The 27,178-nt window shown below is 38.2% G+C and overlaps 1 long non-coding RNA gene across 2 annotated transcripts; it reads right to left on the bottom strand.

Moving 5' to 3' along the window:
* Positions 1–3,977: 3,977 nt before the first annotated feature.
* On the bottom strand, positions 3,978–26,599 carry BC002059 (cDNA sequence BC002059). 2 transcript variants are annotated; one of them, NR_166920.2, is made up of 4 exons: positions 26,427–26,599; positions 7,109–7,235; positions 6,904–6,964; positions 3,978–5,710 (listed from the first exon to the last, which is right to left on the bottom strand). It is a non-coding gene; the product is annotated as a cDNA sequence BC002059 (long non-coding RNA). The 2 variants fall into 2 exon arrangements; NR_166921.2 differs by lacking the exon at positions 7,109–7,235.
* Between the last annotated feature and the right edge of the window lie 579 nt (positions 26,600–27,178).

Genomic DNA, 27,178 nt, shown 5'->3' with positions numbered 1-27,178 from the left:
ATACCAAAAATGGGGTTTCAATTAGTCTCAGTCAGGTCTGTTGCTTTTATGTTATGGCTATTATCTTTCTATCTGAATAATGCCTTACTCTGGGAACAGATGTAGCTCTGACTCTTTTCCTTGATCTTACTGCTCTTTTCTTCCTATTGTCTTGCTATGTACAGCCTCAAAATGAGGGCTTTCTACCTGTCTTTACTATCTTGTCTTGTTGTGTTTGAATCTCCTGTCTTTGAAAGCACCATATTTCAAAAAGACAAAACAGAAGGTGGGGTGGCATGTTAAGGGAAGGAGAATAGGAGAGGTGGAGGTTATGTAACTGGAACAAGCGAAGGGAGGAGCAACTGTGGTCGTGTTATATTGTATGAAAGGAGTAGCTATTTTCACACAGTTATTCAGTATTTCTTAAATGAAAATGCAAGGAAGAAGGGAAAGTAAAATGAACAAAGAAAAGCAAAATAGTGAAGACATGGAAAGCATGATTTGATAGAGAGAGTTCTCATTCTTTTTTGAAGAGGATCACCATCACACAGGACTTTATGACTAGATCATTTCTAGGCCCTGTGTAGGTCTCTGAAATCACAAGTTTTGCACTCTGCAATGTCACACACACACACACACACACACACACACACACACACACACACACACACACACTGTTTTCGTTTTATGGAGAGAAGGAAATCCATAGGTCACCGAAAGACAACCTAACTGCTCACTTAATTACAAAAATATTCATCCTTCTCTCTAAGAAAAACTAATATTTGAATAAAGGTTCCAAAAATAAAAATACATGTGTAAGGTTACCCAGCATTGATGCATTACTTATATATCAAACATTAACTGCTATGTAAAAGATGTTCAGTGTTCAAAAACATTCTCCAAGGCTGGGCGGTCTTTGAGCACACCTTTAATCCCAGCACTTGGGAGGCAGAGTCAGGCGGATTTCTGAATTCAAGGCCCACCTGGTCTACAAAGTGAGTTCCAGGACAGCCAGGGCTACACAGAGAAACCCTGTTTCAAAGAAAAGAAAAGAAAACAAACAAACAAACAAAAATCTCCAAATCAAAAAATGAAATAGTTACCATCTAAGACTGGTTATGTACTCAGAAGAAAAGAAAGAGTTTGAGTCACTTTTCTACAGCTATTTCATAAATGCTCACCAATCATTTAAAGTCATTATTTACATTCAAACAAAAACAATTCCATCTATTTCTTAGTGTCATTTTTAGTTTTTCCTTCACTTTGACTTATTCTCAGATAGTTCTCATCATATCCAAATAAAACAAATTTCTGGGTTTTTATACTATATTATAATAGCTCTTTGTTTCTCATCTATCTGAAAACTCTGGCAGTAAGAAGCTGAATATTTACATTATCTTCCCCACATACCAAATAAAAGAATATTAAAACCCTTTGAATGTAAATGCTTCAGCTAGATTCTGTGTTTCCTCCCCTTCGTTTTCTATTTCAACCTGTATTGCAGACAAGACAGCTCAAAACTCACAATTCATCTAACCAATGAGAGTACCATTAAAGATTTAAATCAGATGAAACAGTCTGCTTGACACTGCTTAAGCTGTCAATGTATTATGAAGTTTCATGACAAATAGAGTATAGAATTAGGGGGTCCTTTTTAAGTGTATAATTCTTTAAATATGAACCTGATAAATGTTAATTACGAGTGCATGGGCATTGAAATTAAACAAACACAAACCTCACAACTCTGGCAAAAATAATGCAGAGTGACCATGAAAACTGTTAAATTTCTGACTGTCCTGATTCTACTTATCTCTTGTCTCAGTAGAGAGGCCATACTGTCTACATATTTGTGCGGTAGCAGAAAAGTAAAAGGATTCTAATAAAACATTGCTGAAGGGAGATGCCTATCATCTTTTTTCTAACAGTTTCTCAAATCTGAGCAAAATTTATCACACAAAATTGATTGTGGAATACAATCTTTAGAACTTTTAGAAACCAGATATTCAAGTTTTAAATCTTTCTTCCCAATGCACAGCAAAAGTAATACCTGTTATGTATACTGGACAGTGATATTATAAGCCACACAGCTTCCTATGATGAGAGCTGTAGATTGTCTCCGTCTACAGGGGAAATTCACATTGAATGACCTTCAAAGGCTAAGGCCAGGTTTTCACATGTACCAACAGAACCACAGTGATGGTCCTGCTAAGTCCCATCAGAAGGAACTCTGAGAGCTTAGTCATCCTATGCTTTCTATTTGCATACACCACCACCCCGGCCCCCAAATATGGCACAGCTTATGTCCTACCTCACACCTCCCTCCAACTGCATCAGAGGAGAATCCTGAAAAGAACTTGTGAGCTACATGGTCTGGCATTTCTAGATCTGGCCCAAACCCTCACTACCTCACAGCTTAGAAACAGTACAATATCCCCTCCTCTACTAGAGGATTAGAGCTCAAATGAATCAGACAGAACAGGCCTCCCCAGATCTGCCCTTCCACATTATAGGCAGACAAAGCCCTACTCTTGTAAACTTTTAGTTCCTTAGACTCTCCAGTGTTCATCATCCAATGAGCAGGGTCCTCTGTGTGCACAAAATTGATCAAGCAACCTTGTGGTAAGATGGAGGATCTGTTGGATTTGTGCCTAAGGCTGGATTAGTTGTGTCTTGAGGTGGATTCACAGGTTTCTGTGGAAACAATAAATGTCTTCTATGTAAAATTTATCTGCCCCACATTTTAAAAGTACTTTTGTCTAAGATATTGCTATATAGCAGTTTTAAAATTACCTCTGAAATGCCTGTAATCTCCAAAAAAAAATGTCTCCTCAGACTATGTCCACATTTGTAAGTTTATTACATATGTTGAAAATACGTAGAACAAAATTAGCCTAAAACTTATTTTTATACTTTTATACCTAAAACAGTATTTATACTTAAATGTGGAAAGCTCTGCTTATTAATGTCACAGTCCACCAATGACTAAATTGCTTTTTGAGGCATAGCAAACAATGGAACATGGTCTTCTATTGTGGGACTTCTCTTTTTCTGACCTTGTCTAGGCAATTTACAGGTCCCACACAGGTCTCTACGTTAGATATGTCAAAGTGACTATCCCCAGTCCTCCAAATTGTGGGAGGCCACATGTGCCGTTGCAGAGTGGCACTGACTACTGCTGGCCACCACGCATAAGTTTGGACAAACAACTAATGTGTACATATGCAGTAAAGTTTTTTGCAAAGACACTGCCTGGCCTGGGCATGATAATGAGGCTTTGGGAATATAACCAATCAGATGTGAGACATGCAAATGAGGTATGATAATGAGGCTCTGTGAGGTACAGAGAGAGAGAGTAGCCAATCAGATAAGGAACATGCAAATGAAGCTTAGTGCATAACCAATCTGGGTGTGAGACATGCCTCTCCTAGGCCTATATAAGCAGTACCAGTTCTGGGCTCGGGGTCTTTTCGCCTCTACAATCAAGCTCTCCCAATAAACGTGTGCAGAAGGATCCTGTTGCAGCGTCATTCTTCCTGGCCAGTCGAGCGCGCGCAAGATATAAGCCTTGAATCACCAGAAAGAATCATCAGTCAGAAAGTTGATCTGACTCCCAGCAACTAGTATTGGATGACTCATTCATTGTCCACACGCATAGGGCTGAGGAACCCCAAGGTTGCTGTCCTGCTCCCATTGCTTGCATAGACCAATATTAGCTGATGATACTTGAGGGCAGGGAGACATACAATGAAAATTCTATACATACGTTACCTTAATTTGTTACAACTTCATATATATTTGATTCACATCTTGTTTAGTATGTGTGTGTGTAAATATGTGCACTTACTTTTTAAAAGTTTTTTTTTCTTTATTCTCAACTTACACTGTATATCTGGACCACAGTACCACCTCCTTCCACTTCTCTACTTCCCTCCCAACCTAATACCACACCGAGACATTCTACTATTTCCCTTAAAAAACGAGTAGGCCACTTGGGAATATTAAATGAACAAGGAATATCATATTTTAATAAAAATAGGTACAAACTCTCATATCAAAGTTAGCAAAGCAATTAAATAGAAGAAAAAGCATCTCAAGCAGGCAAAGGAATCAGACACACCCACCCACTAAAATCTCACAACTATGTTTCATGCCTTAGAAGGTCAATGTTAACAAATGGCTATATTACATTGATTACATTTATAGGATTCTCTCAAGAATGTGTTTTTAAAATACTTTTTAAGACCACCATAACATGCAAAGCCATTAACCACATCTGCTGCATCATCAGGGTGTCTCTTCAGTATGTGAACTTTTATGATTTTGAAGATGACAATATTTTGCAAAGGCTTGACCCACATTGGTTACACTCATAGGGTTTCTCTCCAGTATGTCTTTTTTTTATGACTTTGAAGACGTCCAAACTGTGCAAAGGCTTTGCCGCATTGGGTACATTCATAGGGGTTTCTCTCCAGTATGTCTTCTTGTATGTTTTTGAAGATAGCTGTGACAAGCAAAGGCCTTGCCACATTGATTACATACATAGAGTTTCTCTCCAGTATGTGTTTTTTTATGTATTTGAAGATGGTTGCGATGTGCAAAGGCTTTGCCACATTGGTGACATTCATAGAGTTTCTCTCCAGTATGTGTTCTTTTATGTGCTTGAAGGTAACTGTGTTGTGCATAGGCTTTGCCACATTGGTGACATTCATAAGGTTTCTCTCCAGTATGTGATCTTTTATGCTTTCGAAGAGTACTGTGACATGCAAAGGCTTTGCCACATTGGCTACATTCATAGGGTTTCTCTCCAGTGTGTGTTCTTTTATGTTCTTGAAGATAGCCGTGACATGCAAAGGCTTTGCCACATTGGTCACATTCATAGGGTTTCTCTCCAGTATGTGTTCTTTTATGAGTTTGAAGGCCACTGTGTCGTGCATAGGCTTTGCCACATTGGTTACATTCATAGGGTTTCTCTCCAGTATGTGTTCTTTTATGTGTTTGAAGGTAACTGTGTCGTGCATAGGCTTTGCCACATTGGTCACATTCATAGGGTTTCTCTCCAGTATGGTTTCTTTTATGGATTTGAAGATAGCTGGGACATGTAAAGGCCTTACCACATTGATTACATGCATAGGGTTTCTCTCCATTATGTGTTGTTCCCTTATGCATTTGAAGATGTTTACGATGTGCAAAGGCTTTGCCACATTGGTCACAGTCATAGGGTTTCTCTCCAGTATGTGTTCTTTTATGTCTTTGAAGGTGAATACATTGTGCAAAGGCTTTGCCACATTCATTACATTCATAGGGTTTCTCTCCAGTATGTATTCTTTTATGTATTTGAAGATAGGTGTGACACACAAAGGCTTTGCCACATTGGTTACATTCATAGGGTTTCTCTCCAGTATGTGTTCTTTTATGTGTTTGAAGATATCTGTGACATGCAAAGGCTTTGCCACATTGGTTACATTCATAGGGTTTCTCTCCAGTATATGTTCCTTTATGGATCTGAAGATGGCTGTGACCTGCAAAGGCTTTCCCACATTGGTTATCATCATAGACTTTTTCTCCAGTGTGTGTTCTTCTATGTATTCGAAGATCAGCATAAGACATAAAGGATCCAGTATGCGTGCTTTTATGTATCTGATGGTGTTTATTTCTTACAAAAGCTCCATCATATTGAACACATTCATAGGGTTTCTCTCCAATATTAATTGGTTCATCTCTTTGAAGATGCCTGTGAGATAAATAGTCTTTAACACATTGGATATATTCAGAGAGTTTCTCTATAGTATAACTCCATTCAAGCCTGTTTATGTAATTGGTACATATATAAGGTTTACCCCATTTATTATACTAATGAATCATTTATGTGTATGGATTAGGTTAACAATCTTTTCTAATTGTAAAGAGGAATCAGATATAATAAGGTTCTATGACTTTGTTTATATCCATGGTGGTTTGACTCATTATGGCTATTATTTACATCTTTAATATTACCTGTGATGGTAAGAGCATCTATTGCATGGCTCAAAATTATAATATCTCTTCCAATATGAGGTTTTTCACATTTGACAAAATGTGCAAACATTGACAGCTTTACCACAGTGATTGCATTAATGTATTTTTCTATAATTTGAGCCATACAACATTTGTCATGTTAAAAAGGATAAACAGAAAATTTCTACATTACTAATATTCATAGGGATTTTCTGCAGTCTGAGGTTTTTGATGTATTCACAATGAAGTTGTGAAATCAATTAATTGTAAGCCTTCACAATTTTCAACAAATTTATTCTAAGTGGGGAAAACTACAAATCTTCTAAGTGTCCTCTGAGAGAAATATAGGTTTTATGTTAATATGACTTAGGCAGAGTACTTTATCATTTATGTTCAATGACAGACAGACAGAAAAAGATGTATCTGTCCCATATAATACACCTATGGAAGGAAGAATAACAAAATATATACAGCTTTTATTCTCTCAGTTTTACTTTTTTTCCTTATAAACATGTGGAAATTGGATTAAGGTTTTGCTACAACAACCTTTTTAACTTCCATGAACTTGCACTCTCAATAATCTTAGCAACCTTGCCACAAGTATATGAGTAATGTCAGTATACTATGAACTGTTTGCATATCAGATAGTTTTGGATATAAACTGATTACATATTCAATGTGTAGACTTTTTGCACTATCTGAGTGGTATGAGACTAAATAGACTGGCAGTTCTACAGTGTATATTAAATGGTCCTGTGCTTGAAATGGTACTATCTGTTAAGGCATTGTTTCCATGTTTTTTGTCTTAAAGAAAGTCTTGCAAACACAAATCGGACACCTGACACTGAGTTACACTCTTGATTTTAACTAAAACTTCAAGAACAAATAAAGATTTCTTCAAAGGCATATACAGATCAGTGTGCACATTACCTTCTGTGACTTCCAGAATTTTCACAATCTTTCTCAATATTGTGATCTTCCCAGTTATAGCCTAGAAGATAGTACCAGAAAATACATGATATATTACTGGAATTTAGGCATAATTTAAGAAACTATCTTCAGTGATCCTTACAAATAGGCCTAATTTATCCACATCATTCTTCCTCCTTCTCAAATGAAACATTCACCATCTTACCTATGGCAGTGAGGTTCCTATAGGTTTCGAGCATCACATCTTTGTAGAGACTCTTCTGGGAAGGATCCAGCAAAGCCCATTCTTCCCGAGTAAAGCTCACCAGTACATCATTGTATGTCACTGTGTTCTAAAACATCCCATGTATACATACAAAAGTAGCATGAGAATGAAATATTAGACATGTACATTTCATTGACAATATTTTCAAATAATGTTGGTAGTTCTCCCACTTGTTTCCCGACACAAAAATTATAATGTAATCATGATCATTTTTTAGGGAAACTGAATAATGAGGTTCTCATGTGTCATTCCTTCACCCTTTGAGTTGGAGAAAGTCTTGGAAGACAAAAGCCAATGAATACACATAAAGAGACAGGCAAAAAGATCAATAGTAGTAAGCACACAGAGATATTGTATGAAATATTCTCATTACAAAAGTAATGAACAAGATGCTTAGATTCATGAATGCATTTAATTACAGCACTGAGGATACAGAGGCACAAATATTTCATTTTTTTTTTTTTTTTGATACCAGCTTGGTCTAGACAATGATTTCTAGGACAGTCACAGTTGTACACTATGACCCAGTATCCCTTGCAAAAAAAATCAAAGAATCAAACCACAAGAAAGAAACAAATTAGAATTTTACTGAAGTTCTTAAAATGAATTATATATTCACCCCAGTTGTATATTCATCTTCCAGAACTTGAGGTGACCTAGTTTTAATTGTAACATTAAGTAATATCTTATTAAAACATGTTTACATGCACAGGTGAAAATATCAGCAATGTAAATTTTTATGATAAATAAATGACATAGAGATGGAAAGCGGGCTCATTAGTGAAGAACAGTTGCTGTTCCTGCAAAGAAGTGTGCCCATAGGCAGTACTTACATAAGAGATCATAAGTAACCTGTACTATAATTTCATGAGTCCTGAGGCCATCATCTGGCTTGTGAAGAAAACCACACACACATGAGATGCATATGTATGCATACAGCCAAAATACTCACATTTTTTTCAACTTCAATTCAAACCCAACACTACAGGCAGGAAGAATGTCACGTACCTACAGTTCAATGACAATTGAAGTTTAGGAAGTCCTAATGTCATCAATACATGCCAAACTGGAAAACAGAACAATACTCTCCACCAAATTTAACAAATCAAGATGTGGGTGAAGCTCAGCCTATTAGCACGTTTGACAGGTACAAAAACCTACGTTCCAGGTCCATCAGCCAACAGTGTAAGTACAAATGTGGAACAAGCAACAATGACAGGCATGTTGTTCCGCATTTAATACACGTATCCATGGGCCAGACTCAGGTTGATCTCTAAGTCTGAGGCCTACCTTGTTTGCGCCCCTACTCTGAGGACAGCCAATGCTACACAGACATGTATTGCTTTCTAAAATAAAGACAAAATCAAGAACACTAAAAAAATACAAAAATTGTAAGCTAGCAATTTTTGTCATGTTATTGTACACTGTGCAAAAACTTATCATTGTATTATTCACACACAGATAGCCACCATAACTGATTGCACTCATTATTTCTTGTATTTCCTGTCTCAATATTATATAAGCATTGCTACACATTAATTCTCTGAAATTTTTGAATAAAACCTAGTAAGTACATGACTAAGCAGGTGATCAAATAATGCAGGGCCTCCTCCAACCATAACATGGAAAAGGATAATGGGAGTGGGGATTCAGTCTGGAGATCGTCCAGGAGTCATCAGGAGAAAACACCCCTAGCCTAGAAACACAGACCAGTGCAAAAATGCAGTATCACTGGATTTTTTTTTACTGGGAATTGGTCAGATTAACTCAGAGAATGAAAATAGAATAAAACTGCTCGCTTATTGTTCCCTTAAAGCTTTATAAATAAATATAATAGTCCAGTTTCAATTCTTTAGGAGGTAGCTTCCTTACTACAAGGGCACTGACATTTGGCATACCAATGACTGACAAGAATCCCCTTAGAGTAGAAACTCTAAGGGGAGGCTCTGGGGACATAATAGGGTAAAATGTCAAAATGTGCAACAGAGGGAATAAGGAACCTGAAGAGACCTCCTCCACCCCAGTGGAGACCCTCACATTCAAAAATTTCCACTCAAAATTGTTCCTTTCTAAAAAAAAATGGGAGGACAAAAATGGAGCAGAGCATGAACAAATGGCTGAATATTTTTTGGCCCAACTTGGGATCCATCTCCTGGGTGGTCAGCAAACCCTAACATTATTACTGATGTTATGCTATTCCTGCAGACAGCTCTACCAGTAGCTGAATGAGACAAATGCAGATATTCATAGCCAAACATTGGATAGATAGGATTAATATAGTGAATATATCCAAGTTGCCAAAAGCAATCTACATGTTCTGTGTAACCCCATTAACATTCTAACACAATTTTTTATAAATCTTGAAAGCGAAATTTCAATTTCATAGGGGGGAAAAAAAACAAAGAAAGTCAAAGCAATCCTAAACAACTAAAGAACTTAATAGGAATCACCATCTCTCAACTTAAGCTGCACTATTGCTCAAGCAATAGTGATGAAAACTGCATGATATTGGTACAAAAACAGTTATGTGGACCAATGGAATCGACCCAAAGACCCACAAATAAACTCATTTGATTTTTTGATAAAGAAAGAAAAGCAAATAATGGAAAAAAAGAGAACATCTTCAAGAAATGGTACTGGTCTAACTGGATATCTGCATGTAGAAAAATGAAAATAGATTCCTATTTACCACCCTGCACAGAATTAAAGTATGAGTGGATCAAGGACCTCAACATAAAACTGGATACAATGAATCTCATAGAATAAAAAGTGGGAATGAAAGGTCAGCTCAGGAACTTTGTGAAGGTCATGAAACACATGCGCCTCAGGAAGGGAGAGGCTAGTTACCATTTCTCAGACCACAGGACAGGAACCAACCTGTGGATGGGGACACATTCCACAGGATGGACCGTTGCCCACTTTCAGACAAGGGAAGTCCTTGTCACCTCATTCCCAAAAGACCAATCAGGTTAAGGGTGCACTGTTCCACCAATCATATTGTGCCTACTTGCTGATATTCTGCCTCTGGAAACCATATAAAAACTTGCTGAATGGGTGCTAGGGGTTGCCATCTTGTCTTCAGGTCTGGGATGACCCCAGTACACTGGAACAATAAATTCCTCTTGCTTTTTGCATCAATCCCAGCTCCATATGGTTCACTCAGAGGGTTCCTGGTAAGCTAAGGCTCCCCAGAGTCTTACAGGAAAAAGACTTGAACTATTTGAACAGGAGACAATATCCTGAGCATAACATCAATGGCTTATGCTCTAATATCAACAATTAATAAATGGAACCTCATGAAATTGCAAAGTGTCTGAAAGGCGATTACACTGTCAATAACACAAAAAGGCAGCCAACAGACTGGGAAAGATACTTACCAACCCTACATCCTACAGAGGGTTACTATACAAAATTCATAAAAATCACAAGAAGTTAGACACCAACAATGCAACAAACCTGATTAAAAAATGGAGTACAGAGCTAAACAGATAAGAAACAACAGAGGAATCTTGAATGGCTGAGATGAAACTAAAAAACTGTTCAAAGTCCTTAGATATCAGGAAAATGCAAATCAAAACACTTTTACACCCATCACAATGACCAAGATCAAAAACTCAATGTATACCACAAGCTGTCAGGATGTGGAGGAAGGGGAACAGTCCTCCATTGTTGGTGGGAGTGCAAACTTGTACAAGCAATTTGGAACTCCACTGGGTAGCTGTTTATAAAACTGGGAATACTTCTACCTCAGGAGCCAGCTATATGCCCAACCCTTAATCATACACCCAAAAGGAGCTCCAACATTCCACAAAGACATTTTCTGAACTATGTTCATAACAGCTTTATTTGTAGTAGCCAGAAACTGTAACAACCTAGATGTACTTCAAATCAAGTGTGGATGCAGTAAATGTTGTACACCTAAGCAACGGAATACCAATCAGCTATTAAAAACCAAAGACATCAATAATTTTACAGGCAAGTGGATGGATCTTGAAATTATTATCCTGAGTGTGGTAAGCCAATCACAAAAGGACATGCATGGTATGTACTCATAAGTGGATATTAGCCATAAAATGCAGGATACACAGGTTATACTCCACAGGCACAAAAGAGGTAGAGAAGACATAATGCACTAGTGAGGACACTTAGATCTCACTTAGAATGCAGAATAAAGTAGTTGATTGTCATATGGATGAAAGGAGACAACAGGAGGAAATTGGGAGGGTTCAGGATCAGGTTTGGGGAGGGAGAGGACAGATAGCCAGATAGTCATGAGAATATATGGAAATCTGCAACTGTAGGAGGTTGGGAGGTGGCAAATATCTGAAATTAACTTCTGCAATGGAAGATCAAGCCTGGTTCAGCCAGACTGGGACTGAGTGACATACTTTCTACACCTGGCACAAGCCCCTGGTGTGAGCTTCCTAGAGTGTTGAGGGCTGCTGTGGGCAATAATAAGGTATACATTTCACATTCCTGCAAAAAATATTAAGGACTCCATGATAATTGGAAACAGCTGGAGTCCAGGAGTAAGGGTGTTGCTGTGTCTTTCCAAATGGTAAGCATTGGGACCTCCAGGACAGCATTTAAGGGAAAGAACCCTCAATACATGAGTTTGAATATATATTTTCTCAACTATGCAAAAGTAATGATTCAATATGAATCATGTGAGGGTCTTTACGAATCTGAAGGAACAAAAGCAGTGCACAGTGAGCCAACTTGTTAGAAAGTTTCCCCAGATAGCTATTTGTTTGTTTCTTTGTTTGCTTAGGAAGGTAGACAGGTTCCTTAGTTCAGGATCAACCTACGATAGAGCAAGGTTACCCTCTGGCTGGAAATGATAAGTTCAGGGCAGGGTCACACCCAACTAGCCTATCATCTGTGCTTAACAAAGGCAGACAGAGCTTTGAGTTATTCTGCAATGCTAAGAAAAAATGTACACCTTAGTCTCCTAAAAATCAAAGGCTTCGAGTCATGGAATGCTGATTCATAAGATAAACAAAACTAAAACCTGGAGTAAATGACTAAATTGATAGGTAAAATAAAAAACTGTACCTGTATTCTGCTAGAGATAACCTGACTAGAGAAATGTTTAAAGCAAAAAGAAAACTGCTAAGAGAATGAGCACACACACACACACACACACACACACACAGAGAGAGAGAGAGAGAGAGAGAGAGAGAGAGAGAGAGAGAGAGAGAAGTAAGAAAGCAGGACATGGACATAGAGGTCTCTCAGAATGGCAAGCAAGAAGAATATAGACAAGGAAATCTCCAGAGAGAGACAGAGCAGCACAGAAACATTAGCAGAAGGAAAATCCGTATCCAGCAGAACAAATGTCATCCACTTTGGATCCATGCTTTTTCTTTTCACCACTCCTAGACACCCCTTCTCTCAAACCATCTCTGTAAGCCGAGCCTAGTCTTTTGCCACATATGAACACATACCTGTAACATATCCCATATAATCTACATTATACCCCAGGCTTTCTGAGCCACAGGAATATCACCCTATCTCCCACACTATTCCCACTTCTATACTCACTCCCACTGTAAATTTACCCCTTTAAATCTTCCAAGGCTTTCATCAAGTTTTGCCATATTTGTATCTAAGAGAGACAGCCTGAGAAATATGAATATACATATATTTTTCCGAACCCAGAGCAGTCTAGATCACTGGTTTTGCAGTATTCTTGCTTATACTCATGATACATAATTCCAAATTTATTCATTTTATACATATATATCAATGTTAGTATTACTAATGTTTCTATACTATTGAACTGGAGATATGGAGTTTGAGGATTAATTTGTATTCCTGGAAGACTGAAAATCTCTATCAATGTAGACTATATTTGTCACAAAATTGCAGGAATGATACGACTACATATTTATAGTTTTTACTAGTTACGCAAATAAAAGTTTAAATTCTTCATAATGGAAGCTTTACGTTCATGACATGCTACTCTAAATGTGGATACTCCTACCACAACTCATGCATTGCATACCCCTCGTTTACTCAATATGTATCTTGACTGCTGATTGGACTTCCAGTTATTGCTGAAGCTATTACAGAAGTCATCACATTCCTGCTGAGTGATGGCAGCAGGATATCCAGTCCAAATATTCATAGTCTTCTTCAACTCTTCTGATCAACCTGTTAATTTTTATTTTTTGTTTGTGTGTATGTTCCTTTCTGTTCATCTTAATTAATACTTACATCTTAAGTCTTACATTTCTCTTCTTTTATTAACTATTTATTTATCATTTATTTATTTATTTATTTATTTATTTATTTATTCATTTTACTCATTCGCTTTATAAGTATTGAAAGTAGATTTATGGAGCTGGAGAGATGGCTCAGCGGTTAAGAGTTCCGACTGTATTTCCGAAGGTCCTAAGTTCAAATCCCAGCAACCACATGGTGGTTCACAACCATCTGAATGAGATCTGATGCCTTCTTCTGGTGTGTCTGAAGATAGCTACTGTGTACTTACATATAATAATAAATAAATCTTTTTTAAAAAGTTAATTTCATAGACATCAAGTAGATGTTTCTTTAAAAAAAAAAAAGAAAGTAGATTTATTAGAGTGGGTTTGTTTCATGCTGTGGGCCAATTAGTCCAAACAGAGCTGTAAATCCATGGCTTTTTGAGGAATCCAGTAGTGCTTCAGTACTTTTGCCTGAATTACTCAGTTGGCCTTCAGTATATCCTGGAATCCATATAGGAAAAAAATTACAAATGTAAAGAATGTAGAAAGTATTTTACCAATACCTTACATCTTCAAATTCACCTCGAAATCCATTTTGGAGAGAAACCTTAAGCATGTAAAGAATGTGGGACAGTCTTCACTACCATCTCTCATTTTACAAGACAGAATCATTGATAGTATTTTTTGACGAACAAGATATTCTCTTCTGTGTGAAATGATCAAACATTTTGTAGCTACTATAGTATTGACGTTATGTTATCTTCTTGAGACGATACTAAAGATTGTTTTCTCCTCCCCCTTTTTTTAATTAGGTATTTTCTTCATTTATATTTCCAATGCTATCCCAAAAGTCTCCCATGCCCTCCCCCTTACTCCCCCCCACCCCACTTCTTGGCCCTGGCGTTTCCCTGTACTTAGGCATATAAAGTTTGCAAGACCAATGGGCCTCTCCACTCTCTTTCAAGTTTATTCATTCTTTGTCTTAATTCATTGTAAAAGTATTTCAATGCCTTTTTTTTCATTTCTTTCAGCCTTCTGATGGTGAAGCTCTGGATGTGAGGATGGCATGATGAAGTTTATATAGTCCACGAATGACAGTGCTAATAAAATACATAATGAAATTACTAACAGGAGTATTTTAGAATAGTCCTATGGATGCTATCAGAAGGTCAATATAACTCAAACCAGAAAAACATACTTTGTATATTTCAATTAAATTATGTTCCTGTGATCTCATCAAAAGCAGAAACTGCCAACATGTTGAGTATTGAGTTTCACAGTACATTTCCACAATATAATTTTTCCAGAGAGAAATAATCATGAAAACCCACCAGCAAGATTTGTCCTATATTTAGAAACGTAGAACACTGAATTATAACATATATACCACACAGGTTAATAGCTTAAGAGAATCTTAAGAATTGTCAAAGGCTCACACTAGGCAACATGGAAAGTGAGTTTTTTGCCTATCTTGCAATATGTTTTATACATGTAAATGAGAATTTAATGTGGTTAGTGATATAGGAAATTCAAGTTGTGGTAATGAATAAAAGTTAACTGTTCTTAATGATATAAAACAAAATATCTATATATGAATGCAAGATGAATGATTACATTAAACTACATCAACCTGTTTCTATGTAACCATTTTAATGTTAATTCTCTCTCAGATCCAATGTAATTGAGAGAAATTAGTTGCTTTCTCTAGGAATTAATTTCAGCTAGAATGCAAACTGAAATTGTTTGTACACTATTATTCTCAATGACTGCATCACATACTCTAGTCACTGTATCATAGCTAATATAATGATGTAGAATATTGATTTAATGTATATTTAGTTCTAATAAAATGAATTTTCAATCATTATTTCAATAATATTATTTCCTATCTGTACTGGCTAGTTTTGTGTCAACTTGACACAGGCTGGAGTTATCACAGAGAAAAGAGCTTCAGTTGGGGAAATGCCTCCACGAGATCCAGCTGTAAGGCATTTTCTCAATTAGTGATCAAGTGGGGAGGTCCCCTTGTGGGTGGTGCCATCTCTAGGCTGGTAGTCTTAGTTGTATAAGAGAGCAGGCTGAGCAAGCCAGGGGAAGCAAGACAGTAAAGAACATCCCTCTATGGCCTCTGCATCAGCTCCTGCTTCCTGCCCTGCTTGAGTTCCAGTCCTGACTTCTTTTAATGATGAACAGCAATGTGAAAATGTAAGCTGAATAAACCCTTTCCTGACCAACTGCTTCTTGGTCATGATGTTTGTACAGGAGTAGAAACCCTGACTAAGACACTATCTTATATCATAGAATAGATCTTGATGTTTCCACAAATAAGTCAGTGTACTGAAGGTGCACAGAGCACTCACATCTCACACTAGAACAAATGTTGATTTACTACTTGAATTGAAAAAAAAAAACCCACTAGTTCAAATAACATAAATTTTGAGGTGAACTTATAATAAATTCCCCACTTGCTCTATAACAATGGTGGTAAACTTACAAATTTTACAAGAGTAGATCAGTTTTTTTAGGGGGAAGACAGGTAGATTTACTTTTTTATCTTTTACTATAGGGTCTAATATTTTTTCAATATATATGTGCAGTATTTTCCAAGGGATATGTAACCCTCAAAACACAATTGAGAACACTGTAAGCAATGAAAGATGATTTAAACAAACAATTTCAGACAATGAAGTGTACAGGGGTCTGTGTGAGTAAGAATGATATTTTTATGCCATTCTATAAAGTAATATAGAAGCAAATCACAAAAGTTCCTAAGACATTGGGAAAATAAACTACAAAAATGAAAGGCCTATTGTGGCCCACATGACTGGCATCACTGTCCAAATCATGTTAGCTCCATAGCTATAGGTCTGCCTTGATTCACAATTGTTGATTTTAGGTGCCAGCAGTGGAGAAGGGAGCTCAACAAATTGCTAAGCCTTCATTTTGCCAAAGGTGCAGAGAGGTTCATCCTCCTTGGAAACACTGACACCCAGCTAGCTGACTCAGTCCTTTTTTTCAAATATTATACAAGGTTACTTGGAGCTGGGAAAGTTCAAACTGCTAAAGTTTTATTGCCCTTTCTGTCTGTGAGAACACACAAGCCACACAAGTCTCAAGGCAAAACCAAAAGTGAGAACTTCAGGATTGCCCACGAGTGTCTTAGAAACAAATTCTGTGCGAGTTCCACCTATCACCAAGTGTGTATTTCTATGCAGACAACATTTCCTCAAAGTTCAAACAGTCTCAAAACCATTTCTCAGCCTATACTTATTAAACCAAACTTACTGATTAAGCAAATGCTTCACCAAAACATTTCACTCATCCAAACACAAAGGATTTACTCTGCATTTCATTTAAAGCCAGACATAAAAGCTTTCCTTTATATATCATTACACACAATTGAATGTTGATGAGAGCATATGGACTAATTCATAAGTCCTTGAAATGGCAGGTCCATTCAAAGGTTTCTCCAGTTGTTGAGGTAATTTCAGATTTAACTAAAATTTGATACACTTGATGGCAAATTCAATGCATAAACACCAAAATTAATTGTAACATTCTACGGTCAGGTTTTCATAATTACTTAGCTATTATAAAATTGTATGTGTCATCTCCAAGAAGCTGTTAAGTCTGATGTGAGGACAAGGCCTTTAAATGCCCTGTGTTCTTGATCCTCAAGAGTACACCGAGATCTCCAAATACTTGGGTGTTGGCTTAACCTGCTGGTCTGAAGACTTTATATTGGTAATAAACTGTGTGGAATATTTAGGTCTTATGGGCTATCCAAAACCATTACTTGCTTCACCTACATGGAATCCACCTTTTATTTGATGTTTTTTTTCCCCACAGGTAGCTACCAAATCTCAGAGTCACAGAAAGCCAGAAGAAAGAGTTGGATACCATACTCTAAAGACAGATGCCAAAGGATTTGAATGCTAGGTATTCAATTTGGGTCATCAGTAAAAGCAGGGAGCATTCTCAAATGCTCTGGAAATTTTACTTTTCATGTTTTACTTTTATATATGTGGAATTCTTGAAAGGGCATGAACTTGCATGCCTGTGTGCACACTCATACTCACACACACACACACACACACACACACACACACACATACACACAATCACTTTCATAAGTACAGAAAACACCCATTAGAAACAGTGACATAAGACTGTGTGCTCCAGCACCCCCTTCCCTCCCATGCACACATCTCACAGCATGACTCCCAGAAGTTCTGACATTACCAGACTCACAGCTGAGTCTTCCACATACAGAAGACACAGAAACTCCCACCCTGCCAGAGATACACACTTCTAGTCTAAAACAGTGCCCTGGAACTGCACCAGTACACTAGCTCCGCCTAGACCCAGAGTCAGCTTGACTCCCAGGATGTCTGCCACAGCCAGGATCACAGATCAGGTGCTCCAGACCCCCTCCCACACCGAGATACATCGTGATCCAAGGAGGCCCAACATAACCAGGTTCTTAGGAGGGACAAGCACCAGTCAGAGACAACAACGTCACATAACAACAGAGATAACAGGATGGTGTGAGGCAAACACAAGAACATAAGTTACAGAAACCAATGGTACTTGGCAACATCACAACCCAATTCTCCCAACACAGTAAACGCTGGATATTGTAATCCATTTGAAAAGCAAGATTATGATCTAAAATCCCACCTCACAGAAATGATAGAGGATCTTAAGGAGGAAATAAATATCTCCCCTAAAGAAATACAGGAGAATATAGAGAAATAGGTAGAAGCCCTTAAACAGGTAACACAAAACCTTTAAATAAATGAAGAAAACCACAATCTGAAATAATAATTTGGAAAGTAAGAAGTCAAAATATCATAATTAGAATTCATCATACGATAATATACATTAGTGACCCTAAAAATTCCAATACCAACTTTATATAGGTTATAAATACTTTCAGGAAAATGGCTTGATACAAGGTTAACTAATAAATAAACAAACAATCAAATAAATATATAAATAAGTAAGTAAATCAGTAGTCCTCTCCTATGTCTCCCATATAGAAATGACAAATAGACTCAAAGCAAAATCAGAGAAACAAAACAGCTTCAAATAATGTAAAAAGGTTACAGTAACTTTAAAACTGAAATTGAAGTACATGCATGATAAAAAGTTCAACTATGCCGGGCAGTGGTGGCACACGCCTTTAATCCCAGTGCTTGGGAGGCAGAGGCAGGTGGATTTTTGAGATCGAGGCCAGCCTGGTCTACAGAGTGAGTTCCAGGACAGCCAGGACTGCACAGATAAACCCTGTCTAGAGCAAAACAAACAAACAAACAAACACACAAACAAACAGAAAAACCAAAAAATAATAAAAAAGTTCAATTATGTGAAGAAACTGAAGCAGATATAAGAAGATGAGGAAATCTCTCATGCTCATAGATTAGTATGATTAATAGCCATCTTGCCAAAAGTAATCTACAAATTCCATAAAATCCCCTTCAAAATTAAAAAAGTAGATAGTAATAGACCTTGAAAGGATAGTTTCCAGCTCCTAGGACAAAAACCCAGGAGAGCCAAAGCCATCTATTACAATAAAATACGTGCAACATATTGGCACACAAACAGACAGTTGATTAATGGAATAGAGATGTAGACACAGATATAATTCCTATGACATACACACACCTGGTGATTGCTAAGGAATCAAAAAACATACAAAAAAAGCCAACAACAATAAACAAAGAAACAAACAAAACATACCAAAAACCCCACAGCACCTTCAACAAGTGGTGTTTGTTAAACGATAACATGCACTACATGCAGAAGAATGCAAACAAGTCTATATTCTTTACCCTGAACAAAATAGATGTCCAAGAGGATTAAACACTTAAAATAAAACCAGACACACAGGACCTGATAGAAGAGAAAGCGGGCAATGGCCTTGAGTGCACTGTCACAGGAGACACATTACTGTTCTTATGGGAAGAACACGAATAGCTCAGGCAATAAGATCAGTAATTAGTAAATTGGACATCATGCAACTGTGATGTTTCTGGAAGGCAAAAATCCAGTCAGTGGGACAAGAGACAGTCTAAAAAATGGGAAAAGATTTTTGCCATATCCACATCTCATAGTGTTATATAATATAAAAATATGAGACATAATATACAAAAATATATACTGACTCGAGAATCTAGATAGTCAAAATAAAAACGAACAAAAACAGATAAAAAGCAGGGTTCATATATAAACAAAGACTTCTAAACAGAGGTATCTTCAATGGCTTAGAAACAAATATTCAACATTATAGAAATGGAAAGGAAACCTTTTATGTCATTAAAAATGTCAGAATAGTTAAGATCAATAACAGAAGTGACTGTTCTTATTAAAGAGAATATAGATCAATGAGACCACACCTCTACAGGTTGTGAGAGTGCAAAGTAAAACAGACACTGTAAATCAATATCATGGTTGTCAGAAAAAGGGGAATCCATCTACCCCAATACCCAGATATACCACTCTCTTTTGGCATTATGGTGGTCTGGATATTCTTGACTCAGATAGTGGCCTTATTAGGAGGTGTGGTATTGTTGGAGTAGTTGTGACCTTGTTGGAGCAGGTGTGCCACTGTGGGCTTGGACTTTAAAACCTATATGCTAGCTGCCTGGGAGCCAATCTACTCTCAGCTCCGCCTGCCCCACGCCTGGAAGGATGTTGCTGCTCCTGCCTTGACGATAATGGAAAGAATCTCTGAATCTGTAAGCCAGCCTCAATTAAATGTTGTCCTTATAAGAGGTGCCTTCGTCATCTTGTCTTTTCACAGCAATAAACACCTAAGACATGCATAGGTGTAAAAGTTTCTCCATCTACAATACCACAGGAAGACTTGATCAACTCTGTTGATAGGAGATTTATTTGTACTAGCCAAATACTAAAAACAAGATTATATGTCCCACAGCTGAAGAATGGATGAAAAAAAAAAAAGGTACATTGACACCATGGACTATCACTCAGCTGCTACCTTCTACAGACCCTGATAGGTTAGAGGAAGAGGAGAGATAGAGAGGGAAGCATGCACCTTTCTGGAAAGGGGAAAAAGAACAGATTCCATGGTTAGATTGGGGTGAATGTGAAAAGAAGTGGGAGGGATCATTTAGATGGGAATGTAGGAAGAAAGCAGGAGATGCAAGAAGAAAGAGCTGGAATTAGGGGGAATTTCCAGGTTAGTATAGGAACCCAGTGTACTGAAAACCTTCAGGAAACAATGAGGGCGATCCTATTGACCCCGACTAAAGGAGTTTCTGAACTGGCCATCTTTATAGCCAGCACTGTGAAGAAAGGTTTGCATTTCCTTGAGGTGTTGGCCAAAGAGGTCTCTAACGATCTCATGCTGACTTTAGGGGGAAAATTACTCACTGAAAACTCACCTCAGGGACTCATTCTTGAAGACAACTTTGACACAGCCAAATCACTCTGAAAATCAAGTGTGTAAAGGCTTGGGTCTTTCACCCCTATGTTCTAGTCTCTCTATGGAGAGAGGGTACTCCCCGGGCCACAAAAAGAAAATCCTGGACATAATAAAAGCTACAAAACCCTCCAACTGCAATCTCTCCAGCCTGAATATGATCTGAGCTAAGGTTGTGACAAATTTTTTGAGTGGTTAGCCAATATTTGAAGAGCTGGACATCAGAGGGAACCCATGGCTTACACTGTCTGGATTTGTAGGAATCCTCACGTGGACTTATTAGGCAAAAATGGGGCTGGCATGTGTGTTAGCTAGGCCTTATTCCTCTATGTCGTGGCTATTAGCATGGGCATTTGAATAATTTCTCTCCCTGGGAGCAGGTGTATCTCTGCACTTCTTGCTTGGTCTTGACCCTCTTTTCTTCCCATTTGCTTGCCAAGTCCAGGCTCAAAAGGAGAGCTTTCATCATGGCTTTTCCATCTTGTTTTGAGAGAACAGAAGAAGGGGAGGGGATCTATGGAGGAGGAGGATAGAAGAGGGTGAGGGTAAGTGAATGGAGTGGAGGGAGGAAAACAGTGGCCTTGCTATACTGTATGAGAGAAGAATCTAGTTCCAATTAAATGAGTCCAACATTTCCTAAGAGAAAACTCATGGAAGAAGGGAAACAACAATAAACAAAGCATAAAATGGAGACAAGGGAAGCATTATTTTGACAGATACAGTTCTCATTCTGTTTGGGTACAAGATGAACATCATGCAGGAGTTCATGACAAGCACATTCCTAGGCCCTAACTTAATTTAGGAAATCAGAAGTTTTGCCCACCTCAAAGTGAAAACTACACACACACACACACACACACACACACACACACGATATAAACTCACTCATGTCATTTTCTTGTGTTATTTTTCAATAGTTGGAATAGTGGAATTACAGAGGTAACTGCTCATTGAATTCTAAAAATATTCTTGCTTCCCTTTAAGATAACCTAATGTTTGAATTAATATTCAAATAAAAAAAAATCTTTATGGCCGGGCAGTGGTGGCGCATGTCTTTAATTCCAGCACTTGGTAGGCAGAGGCAGGTGGATTTCTGAGTTCGAGGCAAGCCTGGTCTATAGAGTGAGTTCCAGGATAGCTAGGGCTACACACACACACACACACACACACACACACACACAAACCCGTATATCAAAGACTATACGCAACAATACTGGAAAACCAGGACAAAACGGACAACTTCCTAGACAGATACCAGGTACCAAAGTTAAGTCAGGATCAGATTAACAATTTTTTTTTTTTTTTTTTTGGCTTTTCGAGACAGGGTTTCTCTGTGTAGCCCTGGGTGTCCTGGAACTCACTTTGTAGACCAGGCTGGCCTCGAACTCAGAAATTCGCCTACCTTTGCCTACCAAGTGCTGGGATTAACAGTCCCGTTTCCCCTAAAAAAATAGAAGCTGTCATTAATAGTCTTCCAACCTAAAAAAGCCCAGGACCAGATGGGTTTAGTGCAGAGTACTATCAGACCTTCAAAGAAGACCTAATTCCAACTTTCCTCAAAACATTCCACAAAATAGAAACAGAAGGTACTCTACCCAATTCATTCTATGAAGCCACAATTCTGATACCTAAACCACATAAAGATCCAACAAAGAAAGAGAACTTCAGAACAATTTCCCTTATGAATATTGATGCAAAATTACTCAATAAAATCCTTGCAAACGGAATCCAAGAACACATCAAAACGATCATCCATCATGGCCAAGTAGGCTTCATCCAGGTATACAGAGATGGTTTAATATACAGAAATCCATCAACGTAATCTACTATATAAACAAACTCAAAGACAAAAACCACATAATCATCTCCTTAGATGCTGAGAAAGCATTTGACAAAATCCAACACCCCTTCATGATAAAAGTCATGGAAAAGTCAGGAATTTAAGGCCTATACCTAAACATGATAAATGCAATATACAGTAGACCAGTAGCCAACATCAAACTAAATGGAGAAAAACTTGAAGCAATCCCACTAAAATCAGGGACTAGACAAGGCTGCCCACTTTCTCCCTACCTATTCAATATAGTACTGAAGTCCTAGCCAGAGCAATTAGACAACAAAAGGAGATCAAGGGGATACAAATTTTAAAGGAAGAAGTCAAAATATCACTTTTTGCAGATATGATAGTATATATAAGTGACCCTAAAAATTCCACCAGAGAACTCCTAAACCTGATAAACAGCTTCAGTGCAGTAGCTGGATATAAAATTAACTCAAACAAATCAGTGGCCTTTCTCTACACAAAGAATAAACAGGCGGAGGAAGAAATTAGGGAAACAACACCCTTCACAATAGTCACAAATAATATAAAATACCTTGGTGTGACTCTAATTAAGGAAGTGGAAGATCTATATGACAAGAACTTCAAGTCTCTGAAGAAAGAAATTGAAGAAGATCTCAGAAGATGGAAAGATCTCCCATGCTCATGGATTAGCAGGATTAATATAGTAAAAATAGCTATCTTGCTGAAAGCAATCTACAGATTCAATGCAATCCCCATCAAAATCCCAACTCAATTCTTCACTGAGTTAGAAAGGGCAATTTGCAAATTCATCTGGAATAACAAAAAACCTAGGATAGCAAGAACTATTCTCAACAATAAAAGAACCTCTGGTGGAATCACCATGCCTGACCTCAAGCTGTACTACAGAGCAATTATGATAAAAACTGCATGGTATTGGTATAGCGACAGACAGATAGATCAATGGAATAGAACTGAAGACCCAGAAATGAATCCACACACCTATGGTCACTTGATCTTTGACAAGGGAGCTAAAACCATCCAGTGGAAAAAAAGGCAGCATTTTCAACAAATAGTGCTGGCACAACTGGTGGTTAGCATGTAGAAGAATGCAAATTGATCCATTCTTATCTCTTTGTAGAAAGCGAAAGTCTAACTGGATCAAAGACCTCCACATAAACCCAGAGACACTGAAATTTATAGAGGAGAAAGTGGGGAAAAGCCTCCAAGATATGGGAACAGGGGAAAGATTCCTGAAGGGATCATCAATGGCTTGTGCTGTAAGATCAAGAATTGACAAATGGGACCTCATAAAACTGCAAAGCTTCTGTAAGGGAAAAGATACTGTCAATAAGACAAAAAGGCCATCAACAAATTGGGAAAAGATTTTTACCAATCCTAAATCTGATATGAGACTAATATCCGATATATACAAAGAGCGCAAGAAGCTTGAATCCAGAAATTCAAATAACCCCATTAAAAAATGGAGTACAGAGCTAAACAAAGAATTCTCAACAAAGGAATACTGAATGGCTAAGAAGGACTGGAAAAAATGTTCAACATCCTTAATCATCAGGGAAATGCAAATCAAAACAACCCTGAGATTCTATCTCACAGCAGTCAGAATGGCTAAGATCAAAAATTCAGGAGACAACAGATGCTGGGAAGGATGTGGAGAAAGAGGGACACTCCTCCATTGTTGGTGGGATTGCAAGCTTGTACAACCACTCTGGAAATCAGTTTAGCAGTTCCTCAGAAAATTGGGCATAGTACTACCTGAGGACCCAGCAATACAACTCCTGAGCATATACCCAGGAGATGCTCCAACATGTAATAAGGACACATGATCCACTATGTTCATAGCAGCCTTATTTATAATATTCAGAAGCTGGAAAGAACCCAGATGTCCCTCAACAGAGGAATGGATACAGAAAATGTGGTACATTTACACAATAGAGTACAACTCAGCTATTAAAAACAATGAATTTATGAAATTCTTAGACAAATGGAAAGATCTGGAGGATAACATCCTGAGTGAAGAAACCCAATCGCAAAAGAACACAAATGATATGCACTCAGTCATAAGTGGATAATAGACCATAAACTCAGAATATCCAACATATAATTTGCAAAACACATGAAACTCAAGAAGAAGGAAGACCAAAGGGTGGATACTTTGATCCTTCTTAGAAGGGGGAACAAAATGCTCATGTGCGGAGTTATAGAGACAAAGTGTGGAGCAGACTGAACGAATGACCATCCAGAGACTGCCCCACTCAGGGATCTATTCCATATACAACCACCAAACCCAGACACTATTGCATATGCCAGAAAGATTTTGCTGACAGGACCCTGATATAGCTCTTCTTGCGAGGCTACGACAGTGCCTGGCAAATACAGAAGTGGATGCTCACAGTCATCTATTGGATGGAACACGGGGCCCCTAATGAAGGAGCTAGAGAAAGTACCCAAAGAGCTAAAGGGGTCTGAAACTCTATAGGAGGAACAACAAAATGAACTAACCAGTAACCCCCAGAGCTTTGTCTCTAGTTGCACATGTAGCAGAGGATGGCCTAGTCAACCATCAATGGGAGGAGAGGCTCTTGGTCTTGTGAAGATCATAAGCCCAAGTACAGGGAAATGTCAGGGCCAGGAGGAGGGAATGGGTAGGTTGAGGAGCAGGGCAGGGAGAGGCTATAGAGGGCTTTGGGGATAGCATTTGAAATGTAAATGAAGAAAATATCTAAGAAAAAATAAAAGTATGCATAGATACAGTGTCTTTCAACAATAGCAGGCTATTACCTTTTAGGGAAATGGCATCAATAAGATAATGTATGATCCCGTCATTATATGCAATTTTAGCTGCTGAAGTCTATAACCTGATACACATAAATAAAGCCAATTCCCCTTGATTCAAATTTCTGAATGGCCTTATCTAGATCAATGAAGTTTGGTTCAACATAACCTCCCCAGGTGGTATACCCACCAATCTGGATTATTTTTATTCACATGCATGACTTAATTTACCTTGGCAATTGTAAATTACACCATCAGAAGCTTGTTCATAATGATGACCCCTGCAGATGATTCCCTTAAACTACAGTGTAGGAGCTAGCTATTGTCTACACTGTTTAGCCCTGAACTGTACACAGTAAACTGTTCCTCCTGTTGAGGTCTGAAGACAGAAGCCATGCTCCATATGCAAGTACTTCTCCTTCTACTGCAAAGGGCAGTACATTACATGACTAAAATGAGCAATTTTAAAACTCTCTTGTGGTACAGCCATTTAACTAATAAATTACGAAGTTTAGCAAGGTAGAGAAAGAGACTAGGACCCACGTGTCAACATACTTTGTCTCAGAAACAATTTTATAAAAAAGATGAAGCTGTTCTAAAATTAGTCCACTTTTTTTGTTATTTCAAAAAAAAAACCCACAGAGAAATATTGAAAAAAATGTACTTTAATTCACCAAACACATGAGATACATATTAAACGTAGACAAATTTAACTCGAAATGAATGACAACCAAAATGCTAAATGCCAAGAGAAGAACTTGTAGAATACACGAAAGAAACTTAGCCTGTCTGACTTTGGCATCCTGCTAAGGGTGTTTCTATACACAGGACCCTGCTCGAAAGGTTTTGTGAATATTCAGCCCAGATAGCGAAGTTATGCAGGTGCCACCGTTGGGTCCAGAAGCGGCTAAAACCACGAGGCAACTCACAGGTGCCTGCATGTAGCTGCTGGTTCCGACCCAGCCTTCCGTAGGACCCAGCACACCCGATCCCGCTCCTCACCTCTGTGGGAAGTGACAATATCCTCATCATGTCGCACTTTCAGAACTTGCCTGAGTTTCCTTCACAGTACCCAGCAGCACACAGGAGAAATCACTTAAGCCTGCTTAATTACAGGGAACCAGAGAAAAGGGTTCCGGAAGAACCACCCTCCTCTTATGACAGGCAGGTCCCACAGGGAAACAGGAAAATGCATTCCGGAAGAACCACCCTCCGCTTTTGACTGGCAGATCTCCCGGGGAACCAGCAAAATGCATCCGGAAAAACTACCCTCCTCTTATGACTGACAGATCCTCCTTGATGCCGTGATTGGCCAGTAAATCTTGAGTGACAGGAGCAACTCTCAGGGTGAGAGGGTGCAAACGCAACTCGGAATAGTGGTTTATTGCACAGGCTTCCAATCTAGACGCACACCTATTCTAGATCAGCAGAGAGATGTATTTTGGTAGCAATTGTCCCAGGTTTCCGATAGCCTACACGCCAGCCTTTGCCGCCCCATCTCTCCAGCTCACCTCTGATTGGCTGCGTGCTCCTCCCCTTTGTGGGCTGTGACCTTGTTCTCAAGAGCCAGGACTCAAATTCTTGCCTGTGAGTCCACTGCCCTCAGAAGGTGCTTCCTCTTATTGCTAGTGGAATGAAGCATATTACTAAAGTTGCAGTGGAGTGAAAAATCTGTCTCACAAGTGGAAGGGTTCCCAGTTTAACTGCTAATTAAAGAGTGACTTTAAGAACCAACGTTTTGTATTGTGGCTTCT

Source organism: Mus musculus, chromosome 17, assembly GCF_000001635.26.
Source record: "Mus musculus strain C57BL/6J chromosome 17, GRCm38.p6 C57BL/6J".
NCBI lineage: Eukaryota > Metazoa > Chordata > Mammalia > Rodentia > Muridae > Mus > Mus musculus.
The sequence above is the reverse complement of the archived record's forward strand: the minus strand, read 5'-3'. Positions and strand labels throughout refer to the sequence as shown.